Source organism: Podarcis raffonei, chromosome 8 (genome assembly GCF_027172205.1).
Source record: "Podarcis raffonei isolate rPodRaf1 chromosome 8, rPodRaf1.pri, whole genome shotgun sequence".
Taxonomy (NCBI): domain Eukaryota; kingdom Metazoa; phylum Chordata; class Lepidosauria; order Squamata; family Lacertidae; genus Podarcis; species Podarcis raffonei.
In genome coordinates this window covers 41,857,200-41,873,591 of record NC_070609.1, presented here as the reverse complement: position 1 = coordinate 41,873,591, position 16,392 = coordinate 41,857,200, and the positions used below count along the sequence as shown (strand labels likewise).

Sequence of the window (16,392 nt, the reverse complement as noted above, 5' to 3'; positions counted from 1 at the left end):
TGCTGTCCAGGAGTTGCGATCTGCAGGGTCCTTCTGCTGGGTTTCATACATTGGGTGGGCCTTCTTAGCAGTGGCACCTCAGAATTGGAATTTCCCCTGGAATATGACTGGCACCTTCCTTGCTTGCTTAAAACATCCCCACAAACTATAGGAACTATAGTTCCTATATATAGGAACTTGGCATTGAGGAATCACTGACACTCAGCTGAAAGACTTGGGTATATGGGTGTAATCTTCTGTTTTTGTTGTGTTATACATATGTATTTTATTTTATCTTATTGTTACCCACCCTGAATATCTTTAGGGTAATGGCGGTATCTAAATGTTTTAAACAGAGAAACCAATTTTTTAAATAAAGAAACTAAACAACCCCATTCCTCCCTCAACAACTGAGGCTGAACTTTTCGCCATTTTGATTTTGATCCAGCATGAAACACACACACACTCATGCACGTACACACACACACATACACTTTTAGATCACAATAGCTGAGAAAGCATTAGTCTCTCTCTCTCTCTCTCTCTCTCTCTCTCTCTCTCTCCATCCCCTCCTGTAACTCCGCAAGGGTGCATTCAGAAAGCTATGATTATTAGAATTTCCACCTACGCATTATCCCCCTGTAAAGCCCAGTTTTGAGGTTCTCAGCTGGGCAAGGGTCCAGCCTCATGGAGCCAAGAGGGATTTCATTTCTAACTGATTCAGCTGATTGTGCATAGAGCTGAAATGGCAAACATCTTAGGAAGAAAAAAAAGAAGTGAAGTTCCCGATATAAAATTAAACTCTGTACTCTACGTGCAAGCTGACACTGTAAATAGCCAGCCTTGGAGAGTTTCCTGGGATCCAAACATTTGGCTTCAATTGCCCCGTGAGCTCTCTGGATGCCCAAAGACTTGCCTTTTTATTTGAGAGAGTTTTATTGCCACCCCCCAACACATAAAACACATGACCAATAAAACCAGCATCAAGTTCAACTCTAAGACGTGGAGGGGGAAGGAGGCAGGGAAAGAAAGAGAAACAAGGCACACAAGTACATATAACAGTTTGATTTAAATGTCCTGCAGAATATTCCATATGTGGACACAACTGGAATCTGTTAAAAGATAGCCAGAAGTACAAAGTTCTCTCGCACTGCTGACAGCTTGGCTCTTCTCTCCTTTGTTTGTACCTGGTGGCTCATTTCTATTGACTGCTTCAATTCTGAGACAGAACATTAGCATCTCAATTTATTTCAGCATTCCAACGTGATACAAGTGAGTTGTCTCAAGTTTCCCTGAGAAATAAAAAATGAAACAAAAGCAAAAAAACACAGCTCAATCAAACATTGAAGCCAATGGGTATCAAAAAATATATAAGCAAGTCTTGTTTTGATATTTCTGCAAACTCCATGTTATTTATTTATATCTCTCTTTTATAAGAGAGGTGCAGGTCAGTTCTGTATCCAAGGCAGTTGTCTACCAGAAACCCTACCTGCCCACGTACTGTCTCGCCAGAGTGGTGCATGCTCTAATTATCTCCTGCTTGGACTACTGCAATGCACTCTGCGTGGGGCTACCTTTGAAGGTGGCTCGGAAACTGCCTTTAATCCAGAATGCGGTAGCTAGACTGATGACTGGGAGTGGCCGCCGAGTCCATATAACACCGGTCCTGAAAGATCTTCATTGGCTCCCAGTAAGCTTCCAAGCACAATTCAAAGTGTTGGTGCTGACCTTTAAAGCCCTAAATGGCCTCGGTCCTGTATACCTGAAGGAGCGTCTCTCCCCCCCCCCCATCATTCTGCCCAGACACTGAGGTCCAGCGCCGAGGGCCTTCTGGTGGTTCCCTCACTGTGAGAAGTGAGGTTACAGGGAACCAGGCAGAGGGCCTTCTCGGTTGTGGCACCCGCCCTGTGGAATGCCCTCCCATCAGATGTCAAAGACATTCAGAAAACATCTGATGGCAGCCCTGTTTAGAGAAGTTTTTAATGTGTGACATTTTAATGTATTTTTAATCTTTGTTGGAAGCCGTCCAGAGTGGCTGGGGAAACCCAGCCAGATGGGCAGAGTACAAATAAATTATTATTATTATTATTATTATTATTATTATTATTATTATTATATAAGTATATTCTATTCATTCTACTCATAGGAACATAGGAAGCTGCCTTATACTGAGTCAAACTATTAGTCCATCTATCTTAATCCCATCATATCTGGATAGGGCTGGAAAAGGCTCCTACGTATAACCCTGTTAGTCAGTATAGACCAGGAGTCGGCAACCTGCGGCCCATAGGGGTCATTTAAACGGCCCACAAGCTGCCCCCAAACCAAGCCACCTGCTTGGCGAGTCCCCACGCACGGCTCTAAACCAGCACTGCACGGAGTGGGAACCGTGTCTGTGCAGCCCACGGAGTGATCTCCGCAGGAGTGAACCGGCCCAGGTGAGGTAAACCTTGCAGACACCTGGTGTGGACCAGGGGTTGTCAACCTGGTCCCTATCACCCACTAGTGGGTGTTTCTAGGTGGGCTGTAGGGGGTTCTACGGCACAAGCTGAATCCTCCTTTCATCAAGCACTGGTGGGTGGTAAGGAAATTTTACCATCAAGAAAGATGCATTAGTGGGTGGTAGATGTAAAAAGGTTGACTACCCCTGGTGCAGACAGTACTGAGCTAAATGGACCAGTGGTCTGATTCTGTATATAATAGATTCCTGTGTTCCATGAATTATTGAGAAGGCCTAGTTTTTCACTTGGCATTAAAAGGATGGTATTAGGTGAACCTATATATGTACACAAACACACACACACACACACACACATATATACATACAAGAAGGCTGGAAGATAGTTACTTTCCTCTCTTCTCCTTCCCATCAGACTTGATGGGCCTTTTGCAAGTCTCCAATAAAACTCATAACTGTTAAGTGAACTTGGTACCTTCTAGTTGTACAGTAGGGAGGCAGGGTGTGAAGACTAGTCCTGTACACATTGACTCCAAAGTAAGTTTTCAAGCATTCCATGGCACAGAAATTTGATATGATGGCAGTAGATCAGTGTGTTGGAATTGTTATTGTTGTTTAGTCGTGTCTGACTCTTCGTGACCCCATGGACCAGAGCACGCCAGGCACTTCTGTCTTCCACTGCCTCCCGCAGTTTAGTCAAACTCATGCTGGTAGCTTCGAGAACACTATCCAACCATCTCGTCCTCTGTCGTCCCCTTCTCCTTGTGCCCTCCATCTTTACCAACATCAGGGTCTTTTCTAGGGAGTCTTCTCTTCTCATGAGGTGGCCAAAGTATTGGAGTCTCAGCTTCAGGATCTGTCCTTCCAGTGAGCACTCAGGGCTGATTTCCTTCAGAATGGATAGGTTTGATCTTCTTGCAGTCCATGGGACTCTCAAGAGTCTCCTCCAGCACCATAATTCAAAAGCATCAATTCTTCGGCGATCAGCCTTCTTTACGGTCCAACCATAGCTTTTTGTGTTGGAATTATATCACTGCAAAAAGTGAAGGGGAAAGGCTTTAAATCAGAGCATTGATAGAAAGGGGGGGAGGCTCAACTTTCCCCGCACCTGTGGCTGTGAACTCCTCCTCACACCCCTAAACTATTTGCCATTCTTCTCTTGGTGGGGTTTCATAATTGTAAGTGACCAAATGCCAAAGAAGCTGTTTGGGAAAGGATTGCAGGGGAAGGGGAAGGGTTCAGCTACCCTCTCCCACCTAGCAATGCTACACTTAAAATCGGGAATGGTGAATCTCAACCCCAGTGCTGAATGTGACCTCTCTATCTGGCCCTTTGAGCTCTCTTCAGAGCACACCCCTTACTGGAACTGCTCTGTATCCTGAGAGGATCCCTAGCTGAAATGTGTCCTTTGAGAGTGCCTCTTGCTTGCCTGGAGAGAGAGAGAGAGAGAGAGAGAGAGAGAGAGAGAGAGAGAGAGAGATGTTAGTGTGTGTAGAAACTAACCTGCCAAGGGAAAACTTGCATTTGTTGTTCCACCTATTTTTTGCTTCTTACCCTTTCCACCACAGGCAGATGGCCTCTTAATTTCAACAGGTCTGCTCTGTGTAGGACTTAGATGAATACAACCCACTGCACTCCCCTCCTGCCCCCCCCAAAATACATATTTAATCAAGTCTCAGCTAGTAATTTGTCTGCCATATTCTTAACCAAATGAAGTGTCATAAACTAACTCATGTACACTCATTGCAATAATCAAGGGGGGGTGTAACTCAAAGCATGGGTAATGCATGCCCTTTGACCCTTCCTCTTGACTGCAGCTTTACCCCACCAGTAAAGACAGGGAAGGGAATTCACCCAATGGAAGAAGTGAATCGGATGCAAGGAAAGAATGGAATATGGGCAGTCAGGGGAGAAGAGGCCATCAAATGAGGTCAGCAGGCATTCCTAAGCAACTAACAATTCCATTACACCATTGGCTGTAGAAGGAGCTGCCACCGCACCATGACCCAAAATCAACAGATGTGTCATGTTTAAGATTGTCTTGGAACTAAGTTCGCTTCTTGCCTATTTGAAGAAAACCTTGCAGCCAAAGTTTGCTCAGGGTGTGAGCTGAGTTTTGGTTAATGCATAAGCCAACAACATTAACTCTTGGTGTTTTCTGGATTTACACCCATAAATGGGCATAATTAGCATTGCCTCTGTTGCTGTGAGGATGAAATAATCATTAAGATTTGTTACATCATTCAAGGATGGTAAAGACCCTAAGACTGCAATCCTATGTAAGTCACCACAGGAGTAAGTCCTACTGAAATCTATTTTTAAATGAACTTTCCAAGCATTGTTAGAAACACATATTTTGAGAAAGGGAACAGCAAATCTTCATGCAGGTGGTGGTGGTGTTTTGTTTTGTTTTGTTTGTTTTGTTTTTGAAATGGCAGGTTACTGCTGAAATGGGATGGACCTGAGTCATGGGCAAACACATATGAAGATTACACTGACTGGAAATATACTGATATGGCCCTCCCTGTGGTGAACTCTCCTTCACTGGAGGTTTTTAAACTGGGATTGGATAGCTAAATGTCAGGGATTCCTTAGCTGTGATTCCTGCCTTGCAGGAGGTTCAACTAGATGACTCTTGGGGTCCCTTCCAACTCTATAATCCTGTGATTACATCTGTAAAAGAAGCATAAATTGGAACCACAGCATCCAGGCAACAACCGAGAGAGATTTATAGGCATTCCTATTAAATGATCTTGAAGCTCAAAGCTATGACTCTTTATCTCTGTAGTTTTTCCTCAGCTTTTCATGGGGAGTGGTCAATATTGTGTCTTCATTTTTGTTTTGTTTTTTGAAGTGCAGAAAAAAATTTTTTTGCTTCTAAAGACTTTTCTGGACTAGAATTTGCATCTGCTTTCAGTTTACTGCTCTCACTGCTGTAATGTTTAAAGAAAAGCCATTTAAATGTCAGTCCCACTCGCTATTCCCTTAGCAGGGACAAAACACACCATCCATGACATCAGTTAATCATCTCAAACTATCAGCCTGTGCAGATAGTTGAGTCAACAACAAGCCTCTAAGATGCAAAGAGCTCACATAACAATGACATGATAATTATTTCAGACAGATGTCCTGGACACTGAAGCTGAGTAAGAGTTCGTAGGAACAAATCTTTCAAGCCTATCCCTGACTAGAGCCAATGTTGACAATCAAAATGTTATTTATTTATTTATTTATTTATTTATTTAAACATTTATATACAGTGGTACCTCAGGTTAAGAACTTAATTCGTTCCGGAGGTCCGTTCTAAACTTGAAACTGTTCTTAACCTGAGGTACCACTTTAGTTAATGGGGCTTCCTGCTGCCGCCACGTGATTTCTGTTCTCATCCTGAAGCAAAGTTCTTAACCCGAGGTACTATTTCTGGGTTAGCGGAGTCTGTAACCCCAAGCGTCTGTAACCTGGAGTGTCTGTAACCCGAGGTACCACTGTATACCATTTTTCATTAAAAAACACAATAAGTTGGTTTACAGCACAAAATAAATACAATAGAACAGTGAAAAATATGAAATGGCTTTGAGATGCTTCATGTTAGCAGAGTTACTTAAAGAATGTAGAGTCCAGAGAGAAAAGTCTTGATAACACTCTGCTCAGCAAACTGAACAAAAAACAGTATATAATCTGAGAAAGGAACAAATAGGTTTTGTCTTTCTTAGGACAGGCTTTCAACATAGCAGGGATACAGTCAACCAAACATACACAGGAAAAAATTCCCTCAGAACTACTCAGCCAATCAAACCATATGCTACCTCAGCAGAGATAATGCCACTCTGCCTGGTTGCTAAGCAACATTCCCAACCATCCTCCTTTTGGATAGTGGACCTTATGAATAACAGAAATGACCTTTAAGTTACAAACTGAATGATCCTGGGTGTCCCCTAGGAATTGATTCATAAATGAAAATAAGAATAAAATACTTCAAAAAAACCAAACCCCAAAATACCACAAATATCAAGAATTGTCTGTAGACGTATTACTAAAAATCATTGCTCAGGAATGCCTTCACAATTAGGTATGTTTTAACCGCACAATGAAAAACCATTGCCAGAGTGCGTACCTTAACACTAGAAACATTAGGGGGTTCAGTGCTTAGTCAAAGTCAAGGATTGCTCAGTATCAAGCATAACAATCTGAGGAGATTTCACCCCTCCCATATCCAAGAATCTCCTGATGAGTCTGCTGATTCTCCAGAGAGGAAGGGGCATGTTCTGCTCTCTACTTATTCAGCTCCAGCACCGCATCAGTCAGTCAGTCAGTGTGTCGGAGAGAGAGAGACTGAGTGTTAGAGATCGTGTGTATAGATAAGGTTGCTGCTAAGAGCAGCTGCAGACACTCAGTGCAGTTCAGCATTCATTTATGCTTAGACCTCATTTAGCTCTGTATATAGTTGTATTATAGTTGTAGATAGAATAAAGAAGATATTCTACAGAGCTGCTCTCCGAGTCGTTTATGCTCTGCTGTACTCTACCCAGCTACCCAGCTCTGCTGTACTCTGCTATGGGACGCGGGTGGCGCTGTGGGTAAAAGCCTCAGTGCCTAGGGCTTGCCGATCAAAAGGTCGGCGGTTCGAATCCCCGCGGCGGGGCGCGCTCCCGTTGCTCGATCCCAGCGCCTGCCAACCTAGCAGTTCGAAAGCACCCCCGGGTGCAAGTAGATAAATAGGGACCACTTACTAGCGGGAAGGTAAACGGCGTTCCGTGTGCGGCTCTGGCTCGCCAGAGCAGCGATGTCACGCTGGCCACGTGACCCGGAAGTGTCTCCGGACAGCGCTGGCCCCCGGCCTCTTGAGTGAGATGGGCGCACAACCCCAGAGTCTGTCAAGACTGGCCCGTACGGGCAGGGGTACCTTTACCTTTACCTTTTTACTCTGCTATACTCTGCTGTGCGACGACTGTCTTCTTGTTGGAGTGAATCCGGTGCTCACAACTCTAAGCTGTGAGTCCACAGCACTTTGACCTGTTCCTGTCCAGAAGGTGGTCTCTGGAAGTGCTACCCAGCTCGCCTAGCCCAGTTGGGGCTGAAGTAGATGAGTCCAGTTCGTGGCACTGGCTCAAGGGCGATGCTGACACAATCTGTCATCTAGCCACCCCAGGTCTACAGAAATGAAAAAGGGCCTGACTCTGAAGTACCCAGTTCCAATGATCTCCCAAGAACATAAAGTGAAGTTGTACCCATTTATCACAAAAGTGGAGCCATACCTCTGGGTTGAATCTCTCTGCAAGTCTTTCACTTAAACTTGATTGAAAATAAGTTCTTCCTATTTATTTAATGGTCCCTTTTATTCTGCTTTTACAATAGGCGGTCATAAAAGTTGAAATTTACAGAACACTTAAGACTGTTGTGTAATCATAAACTCATTTTTCAACCTGAAGCTTTGCTTCATTCGTTTACTAACCAAAAAAAGGGGTTGCTGATGTGTTGCTGAGATCTGGTATCCACCACATGTTGTAGTAATGATCACTCTTTAAATATACCCTATAAATCACACACTGGAAGAGTGTGTTTGAGAAGGCTGATGTGACACAGGTCAAAGGGCAGAGGCAAAAGGGTGTTGTGTTTATAGTCCTTTGGAGGGGAACTGGTTAATTAAAAGATGGCCTTCATTACACCTTCCAATGGAGCACTTAGAGGAACTTTTCTGACTACGACTATCCTGCCAAAATCTAATTAGAGATTCATTGCATCTTATAAATCAATGTTATTGTGTGTCAGGCAGATACAATGCATCAAGCCTAAGTGGAATTTTAACTGTCCAAATCCGTTTGTCTAAACATCATAAAACCTGAAACAAATCAAAGAGCCAGTTATGCTAATAAAAGAGACACATATTTATTATGAAATACTGTGCAGTGTGTGTGTGTGTGTGTGTGTGCGTGTGCGTGCATGCTTGCTTAATGATACAGGAACGGAGCCAGATCTATCACAGTAGCTAAATCCCACCTTCTGGACAATAGTAATAGCCCTGGCTAAGTTTTCATCATGCGTAACTAGCTGAGTGGAAAGACTGGTAGCCCTTAGATGGAGAAACAGATCCCTGTGGACATCAAAAAGTGCTTCTCTGCAGTTCAATAGCTCTGGGAGAGCATTGCAATATGGATGCAGGTGTGCATCCTTCACCAGCTGCATGCACTTGGGTCCTCTGTACAGATTTCCTGTGAGGGGAAGGGGAGATGGTTGCTTGGCCCACACACTTGTGTCTGTGTAACCAAATGGGATATTGCACAGGTAGTAACAACACAGAGACAGAGACATTTGTTGCTGTTGGCATCCATCTGTCTTGAGAGACAATGAAGTGTGCCTCCAGGTGTGGAACCACTGGGTTCGCAGTACCGAAGTGACCTCCCCAGGGGGCAAGCCTGGGCAGTGTCTTGGGCCACCCAGACGACAAGATCCCCTCTTGGCTTAAGTGATGTGGTCCAAAGGAAAGGAAAGCAATATGTCTGGCACCAGCTTGGCTGCAGAAGTTGTCGGAAGGAGGTGTGAAAGGCGCCATTGAACCGCTGTAGGGACACCACTCTGAATTTGTGTAGGGTTTAGTCCTTAGCCTTTTCTTCTCCCAAAGATATCCTGCTAGGCAGCAGAGCTTTAGAATAAGAGTTTTGCTTCTCCTAGATGGACTATCTTCCCCAGTTGAAGAGCCCCTTCTGCCCCTCACTTCACAGCATGTGCAGAAATTGCCTTCTTGACAGTTGGACCCACTCTTGGTCTCATCCAATCTGCTAGTGCCTGTCTTCACCTGCAGGGCAAGTCCCTAATTAACAGAGGACTTGAGACTCATCGTCTACCCTCACCTGGTTTAGCCGGCCAGTCGAAGCTCTTCCCAAGGTGTGGCCACTGTTGCATGCTGACAGCTTCTAGGAGCCACAAGTGAGAGCTGAGTGCAGAATGGGGATCAAAGGTGGACAAACAGCTCTGACAGTGCCTTACGTCATTTAAAATTAAGCCTGCTTCCCTGTATAGTGCTAAAATGCTTGCTTGGCTTTCCTGAGCTGTATCCAACACAAGTCCTTACCTTTGTAAGTTTTGTCTATTAGCTTCTATGAGTTTACTAGAATTGGATACAACCCCCTGAGTTCTTTTTAAAGCCACTGTCCTTGAGGAAACTGCACAAGAATCTTCAGTCTATTTGACAAATCCATATGGACTGGCAACATTTTTTAAAAAAATTAATGAAAGAAAAAAATCCCTGGAAAGTCTCTAAGCTATCATATTTTGCATTAGTTATTCTAGTCCGCTTCCCCCACTTTGTAATAACTGGTTATCAAAATGGAAAGTGTAGAACACATTGCATAACAGAGTTCGCTGATGGGTCAGCTGATTGCCTGTTTTCTTCCTGCATTTCAAGGAAACCATTAACTGATTTATTGCTGAGGCTTATATCACAATTTCTAAGAAAACATTGTTTGTGGTATGATATGAATGTAAAAAAAAAAAAAAAAGCCGAGATGTTTCCAAGCGTCTAAGCCATAAGATGAGATCAACACCACTTTCATACGACTGCACTTCTCAGTCCACAGGGAGCTCTGTAGGGAGCTTATAGATCTAACCTGTAAAACAATTAGATCTACGCCAGCCCTCCACATGTTATCACTAGCCAGCGGGGTGCAAAACCTCTTTATCAGTTGCTATAGAGCAAAACCTCTTTATCAGTTATTGTAGAGAACAGGTTGTTACACAGTCATCCCCATCTCTGATCTGCCCAGCACAGAGAAGCACCTTGAGATATGAGTGACTGGATTCTGAGAAAAACAGACAAGTAAGTAGCTAAGTCATGTAGGGTTAAATAGTGTTGTGCTCTGCAAACATGGCATGAAGACTGGCAACATTAACCAAGCTTTGGGGGAATCCCTTGCAGATAATTGCATTGCCGGGAGACAGTCAGAGAGGCAGTTTTAGGGCAATGTGACTGGTTCCCCCACACTGGGCACTGAATGGAGAGGGAGCCCAGTAAGCACATGCCTGGCTATGGGAAGGTGGCGTGGGGGCTCTGACGGGGTCCTAGATTCCTCCCTCCTCCTCCCTCAAGCCAGGTAAGTGCTAACTAGGCTTTGGGAAGGAGACAGGAGGACTCGAGGACCCTGTCAGAGCCTCACACCTCTTTCCCAAAGCCCATTGCCTCACTTATCAGGCTCAGCACTCAGTGCATCTATCTCACAGCCCTAAATCCACCCTGCTACACCACTCCCATGCTGCCAGCCAGAGATTTGGATTACAGTGTGAATGAGTTTAATACTCACCCTTCAGATTGTGCCACCACAGGCATGTCTTCGGTGTTCATCAGAAAAAGTGGCAGAGCATGAGTGAAATGTGCTTCTTTCAGGTCTCATGCTCTACAGACATAAATATGGGCAGAATGGGCAAGTTCAGCTTACTATGGAGCATATATTAAAATATATAAAGATTCCTGCTGGATCAGGCCAAAGACCCATTTAGTCTAGCATCCGTTGGCCAACCAGATATCTCAATGGGCAGCGTACATTTCATGCCTTGCTTTGCACATAGCACAGAAATAGTAATGGAAAACTCACCCCGCTGTAAAGTTGCTTTTCCCAAGGTAATTCAACTGGACTGCTGTCTTTCTAGGAGTTAACTGACATTGGGACATTAATATGGATACTACTTTTTTTTCTTCCTAGGAAAATGCTCAACTACCCATAACTCAAGACACGTATTTATTGACCTGGACTGCCAGTAGCCTGAGAGAAAATTCATGTCATATTTGCACTGAGACATTCAGCTGAATTTGATGGGAAACCTGGTTGGACAAGGTTCTCCATCTCAATCCCATATAATGCTTTTTAAAAGAAAAAGAAAAAGAAAGAAAGACTCCTCACTTCCATAGCATTTGCCCAAAACAATCAAGAAGAATCCCACCCCCACCCACCCCCCATTTTTGGTTTAGAAAATGAGTACTTATTGTGCTAGAAAAGTGTTTCAAAAGGAGCGCCTTCATTCTTATGCAACACGAAGTCATGAATTCTGCATGAGGCTGCATGCACACCTTGTCAGAAATTATATCTGCTTCAGCTAGAGGGACAATGATACATATGTTCGTACGAACACATAATATGTTTTATTTAAAGTATGCCATAAATATTTTTTTTGCCCTCTAGCAGAGTTTAGAATGAACAGGCGCTGTATGGTATCATGACAACAATGTTCAGATAACAGAAAGGGAAGAAATCTATTCAAAATTGTCTAACTTTATCTGTGCGTGTGTATGTGGGGGGAATACTCCAAATCTTTACTGATAAAATTGGCACTTGCAGGAGACTTACTGCAGTAAAACATATGCATTCTGCCCATTACACAGAATTACACTAACATGCTGATTCAATATAGTGGTCTTCACGGAGGAGGCATTGCTTCTTGATGGCTCTCTCCATTCTGAGGCTTGGGGACAGATTCTTACCCAATCCTAGCATGACAACAGGAGAGGAAATTCAAGCATCCCTTAGGGATGGGGGAAAAATTTGATTCCATTCACATTTAAGGGCAAGCCTGCCTAAACTGCGCTTTCCAACACAGTGTGAAATCCAAAACACAGCCATCCTTCAAAATTTGCACTGCTCCAAATTTTGTAACGCAGTTCTCAAAGGATAGTTGCGTTTCAGTTTTGGTTTATGTCCTGTTTTGGAAAGTGCAAATTAGGGTAGGCTCGTGTTTCTTTATATACATACATTTCTTTACATTATTTAGACTGTGAACCTCCCTGAGATCTTTTGATAAAGGGTGCTATATAAATTTAATAAATAATACAAATACAAATACAAAATGACTTCAGTTTCTCCTTCATCCCTAGTCCCTTCACTTGGTCCGTTTACTCAAGATGCATGCAGTTTCTCTCCTGCACCTGCTGCACAGTCCTCCTTTGGATCTTGGCCACAGTGAGTTTATCAAGTATGCTAATATTTACCTTACTTATTGGCATACACAGTTCCCATCAGCTGCCAGACTTAGTCTATCTGTTGAGACCATCAGTGTTGGATTGCTCTCTAGCAGGGGGAGAGCAGAAATCCACCTGTGTGAATTCTTTGTTAAAGAGAATGAATAGATTTATTCATGAGCTAGACATCAATTAAAATCAAATTACTCAATGGGATAATGATTAACCAAAGAAACACAGCTAAGTTCTCCTCGTGTTATGCAGGTACATTGGGTACATTTTCTGTGGGAGAAAGTAGTATTGTTCATACTAAGAATTCCATCTATTTTCTGCAGTCACCTGCAAAATTTTGTTTTTATGTTTTAATTGCCTTTTCCAGATTTTATTCTCAGCTTTCCTTTGGTTTTGGTATTTTTCTTCCTTCCCTAGCCAATAGGTGCTAATGGCACAAATGTAACAGCAAAATACCAATATAGGCATTCATAAAAGCATATAAATGAGGAATGGATAACCTGTGGCCTTCTAGATACTCAAGCTCCTATCCGCTCCAGTCATCATAGCCAATGCTCAGGGATGATGGGAGCTGTAGTCCAACAATATTTGGAGAGTCAAGTGTTCCCCACCTATGGAATTGGGGTTTGAATGGAGTCTGGGATTGCATGTGCTGGCTTGTCCATGTGTCATGTCCATGTGTCTGGAGGAACCATTTGGACTCCTTGCCTCTCATTACTCTCATCTCACTCTCTACTCTTCCCTCATTTAGCTGAAATCTGCAACGTTTTAATAACAATAATAATAATTTATTTATACCCCACCCATCTGGCTGGGTTTCCTCAGCCACTCTTGGTGGCTCCCAACAGAATATTAAAAATGTGATAAAACATTAAACATTAAAAACTTCCCTAAACAGGGTTGCCTTCAGATGTCTTCTAAAAGTCAGATAGTTGTTTATTTCCTTGACATCTGATGGGAGGGCGTTCCACAGGGTGAACGCCACTACCGAGAAGGCCCTCTACCTGGTTCCCTGTAATCTCACTTCTCACAGTGAGGGAACCACCAGAAGGCCCTTGGAACTAGACCTCAGTGTCCAGGCTAAACTATGGGGGTGAAGACGCTCCTTCAGGTATACTGGGCCAAGGTCATTTAGGGCTTTAAAGGTCAGCACCAACACTTTGAATTGTGCTCGGGAACGTACTGGGAGCCAGTGAAGATCCTTTAGGACTGGTGTTATACTGTCCCGGCAGCCACTCCCAGTCACCAGTCTAGCTGCTGCATTCTGGATTAGTTGTAGTTTCCTGGTCACCTTCAAAGGTAGCCCCACATAGAACGCATTGAAGTAGTCCAAGCAAGAGATAACCAGAGCATGCACTACTCTGGCAAGGCAGTCCGCGGGCAGGTAGGGTCTCAGCCTGCATACCAGATGGAGCTGGTAAACAGCTGCCCTGGACACAGAATTGACCTGTGCCTCCATGGACAGCTGTGAGTCCAAAATGACTCCCAGGCTGCGCACCTGGTCCTTCAGGGGCACAGTTACCCCATTCAGGACCAGAGAGTCCTCCACACCCACCCGCCCCCTGTCCCCCCAAAACAATACTTCTGTCTTGTCTGGATTCAACCTCAATCTGTATGCCGCCATCCATCCTCCAACCGCTTCCAGACACACAATTTTCATCCCTAGTTGTCCTCACTGCAACTAGGCTTAATTGTTTTGTTTATTTATAAAAATATTTATATACCACTGTAGCATAAACTCATATCACAGTGGTTTACAACAATATAAAAACATAAAACCAAACAATAAATCACAGAAAGTTAAAAACTAGTTAAAAGCAAAAAGAAATTGAAAACAGACATACCCACACACCCCATTGTGTGGGATGTACTCTTAATTGCCTGCCTACACCTGGCAGAAAAGAAAAGTTTTCAGTGGGCATTTAAACATTGGCACAGAAGGCACCCGCTAAATCGCGATTGGCAGGGTGTCCCACAGGACTGGGCCAACGACCCTGAAGACTCAATTTCCCATTGTTGTCAAACGAACCTCGCCACAGAAGCCTGCCAGATCTCTAGCCCACCTCCTCTTTCCCTTATCTGCAGAGCTGGAAAGGATTCAGAAAAGGGCAACCAAAATGATCAAGGGATTGGAGCAGCTTCCCTGTGAGGAAAGGTTACAACATTTGGGGCTCTTAATCTGAGAAACAAAGCGAGTAAAGGAGACGCGAGAGAGCGGCACAAAATTAAGCACGGCATGGAGAAAGCAGATAGGGAGACATTTCCCTCTCACAATACCAAGAACTTGGCAACATCCAATGAAGCCGGATACTGGAAGATTCGTGACAGACAAAATAAAGCACTTCTTCATGCAGCAGACTGTGGAATTCGTTCCCACAAGATGTACTGATGGCCACCAACTTGGATGTCTTAAAAAGAGGGTTAGGCAAATTCATGAGGGAAGATAGGGCTATCAGTCATGATGGCTGTCTTCTATCTCCACTATTGGAGGCAGTATGTCTTTGCATACCAGTTTCCAGAAATCATAAGTGGGGAGAGGCCATTGTGCTCATATCCTGCTTGTGGGCAGCCACTACAAGAGCAGGATACTGGATTAGATGGGTCTTTGGTCTCATCCAAGAGGGCTCTTTTTGCATATACAGAAAAGTAGTTCCCTCTAGCTCTGCCTGTTCTTCTCTGTCTCCCTCCTTCCCCATATAATTGGTCCAGGCAGGGTGATGCCAGAATAGCCTTTCCATGTGTATTTAAACATACTGATCATTTTTCAATTCTGTAATAAAATCAGACCTTTATTTAGCACCACAACTGGGCAAAATTTGTGCTCTGCTACCATTCCCCATAAGTGGTCTGCAAGGCAAAGTCCCCATGGTACACTACAAGGCTGAAGATCTTGGCGATCACGTGTCCTTTTGTGACACGTGTACAGGTGTTTGCACATGATCGACATGCTACCTGGACACAGCTCCATTAATGTTTGCCTATGCAATTGCACCCAGGGACAGACAGACTGCGGCTATTCAGAAGTAGGATATGTTGCCTGTGTGAATCAGTTCCCACCCCACCAAGCCACCACTCTGAATTAGAGTACCCTTCTCCATCATTATAAGAGCCAAGTGTGTGTATTAGCCGAACACTGCGAGACTAGTATTGACCTAGTAGCCTGGCAGCAATTTATTTCGGTTTGCTGTTGTGGTTTATGGTTTTATGTTTTTCTCTTGCTTGGTTATGACAGCCTGTCAATAAAATGAGCAGTACAAAATATATTCACACCCGGTGTTCATTGATGTTTTATGGAAGTCCCAGGGCACCCCCTAACATATGCTTCTGTCATCTCTTCCTGAAAAGCTCCGTGTTCTGGTATTTAAAATACTGTTTGACTTATCCAGCGGCTGCCTGGGTCCTGAGAGCTTCACTGCTGTTATCCTACAGGGCTTCAAAAGAGGTAAAAGAAACGTACATCTTGTTTACAGCTCTTCCATACAAGGTTTGATAGTAGCTTGCATATCAATGACATCTAGGTTCTGATTCAGCCAACATTAAGCACTGATCTCAGCTGGAACTTTCAAAGACCTTCATTTTGACTGGATTCTGCCCCTATGGTCTAGGGATTTTATTTGTTACATTCATATACTGCTTTTATCAAATAAGACTACTAGAGGTGACCAGAAGCAGCTTGCTAAATGGAGAACTACATTCACTGCCCAGCAGGTTGGTCACTGCTGTTTACCAGGTGAGGCAGTGGGGTGGTTGGGGGGTGGAAACATACCAGCAGAGGCAACCCAGTGCTTGTGCAAATATGCCTGATTCATGCTAACCCCCTTACTGCCTCATCTCTCCTCCTCCCAGGAGGCAACAGGGACCCACCAGCTGGGGAGCTGGCACAGCAGCTTTGCCACACCCAGCAAGACACTTCTGGGGGTGGCTTCTACTACCTTTTCCTCCAGTGTGGCTGCAAGGAGAAGTATAGGCACTTCGTCTTCCATGTTTGATTGACTGTAGC

The 16,392-nt window shown here is 44.0% G+C and overlaps 1 long non-coding RNA gene across 2 annotated transcripts; it reads right to left on the bottom strand.

Moving 5' to 3' along the window:
- Window positions 1-924: 924 nt before the first annotated feature.
- Window positions 925-12,517, bottom strand: LOC128419171 (uncharacterized). Of its 2 annotated transcripts, none has more exons than XR_008331814.1 (3): window positions 12,411-12,517; window positions 2,913-3,470; window positions 925-1,271 (listed from the first exon to the last, which is right to left on the bottom strand). It is a non-coding gene; the product is annotated as an uncharacterized LOC128419171 (long non-coding RNA). The 2 variants fall into 2 exon arrangements; XR_008331813.1 differs by lacking the exon at window positions 12,411-12,517 and adding an exon at window positions 9,150-9,894.
- Between the last annotated feature and the right edge of the window lie 3,875 nt (window positions 12,518-16,392).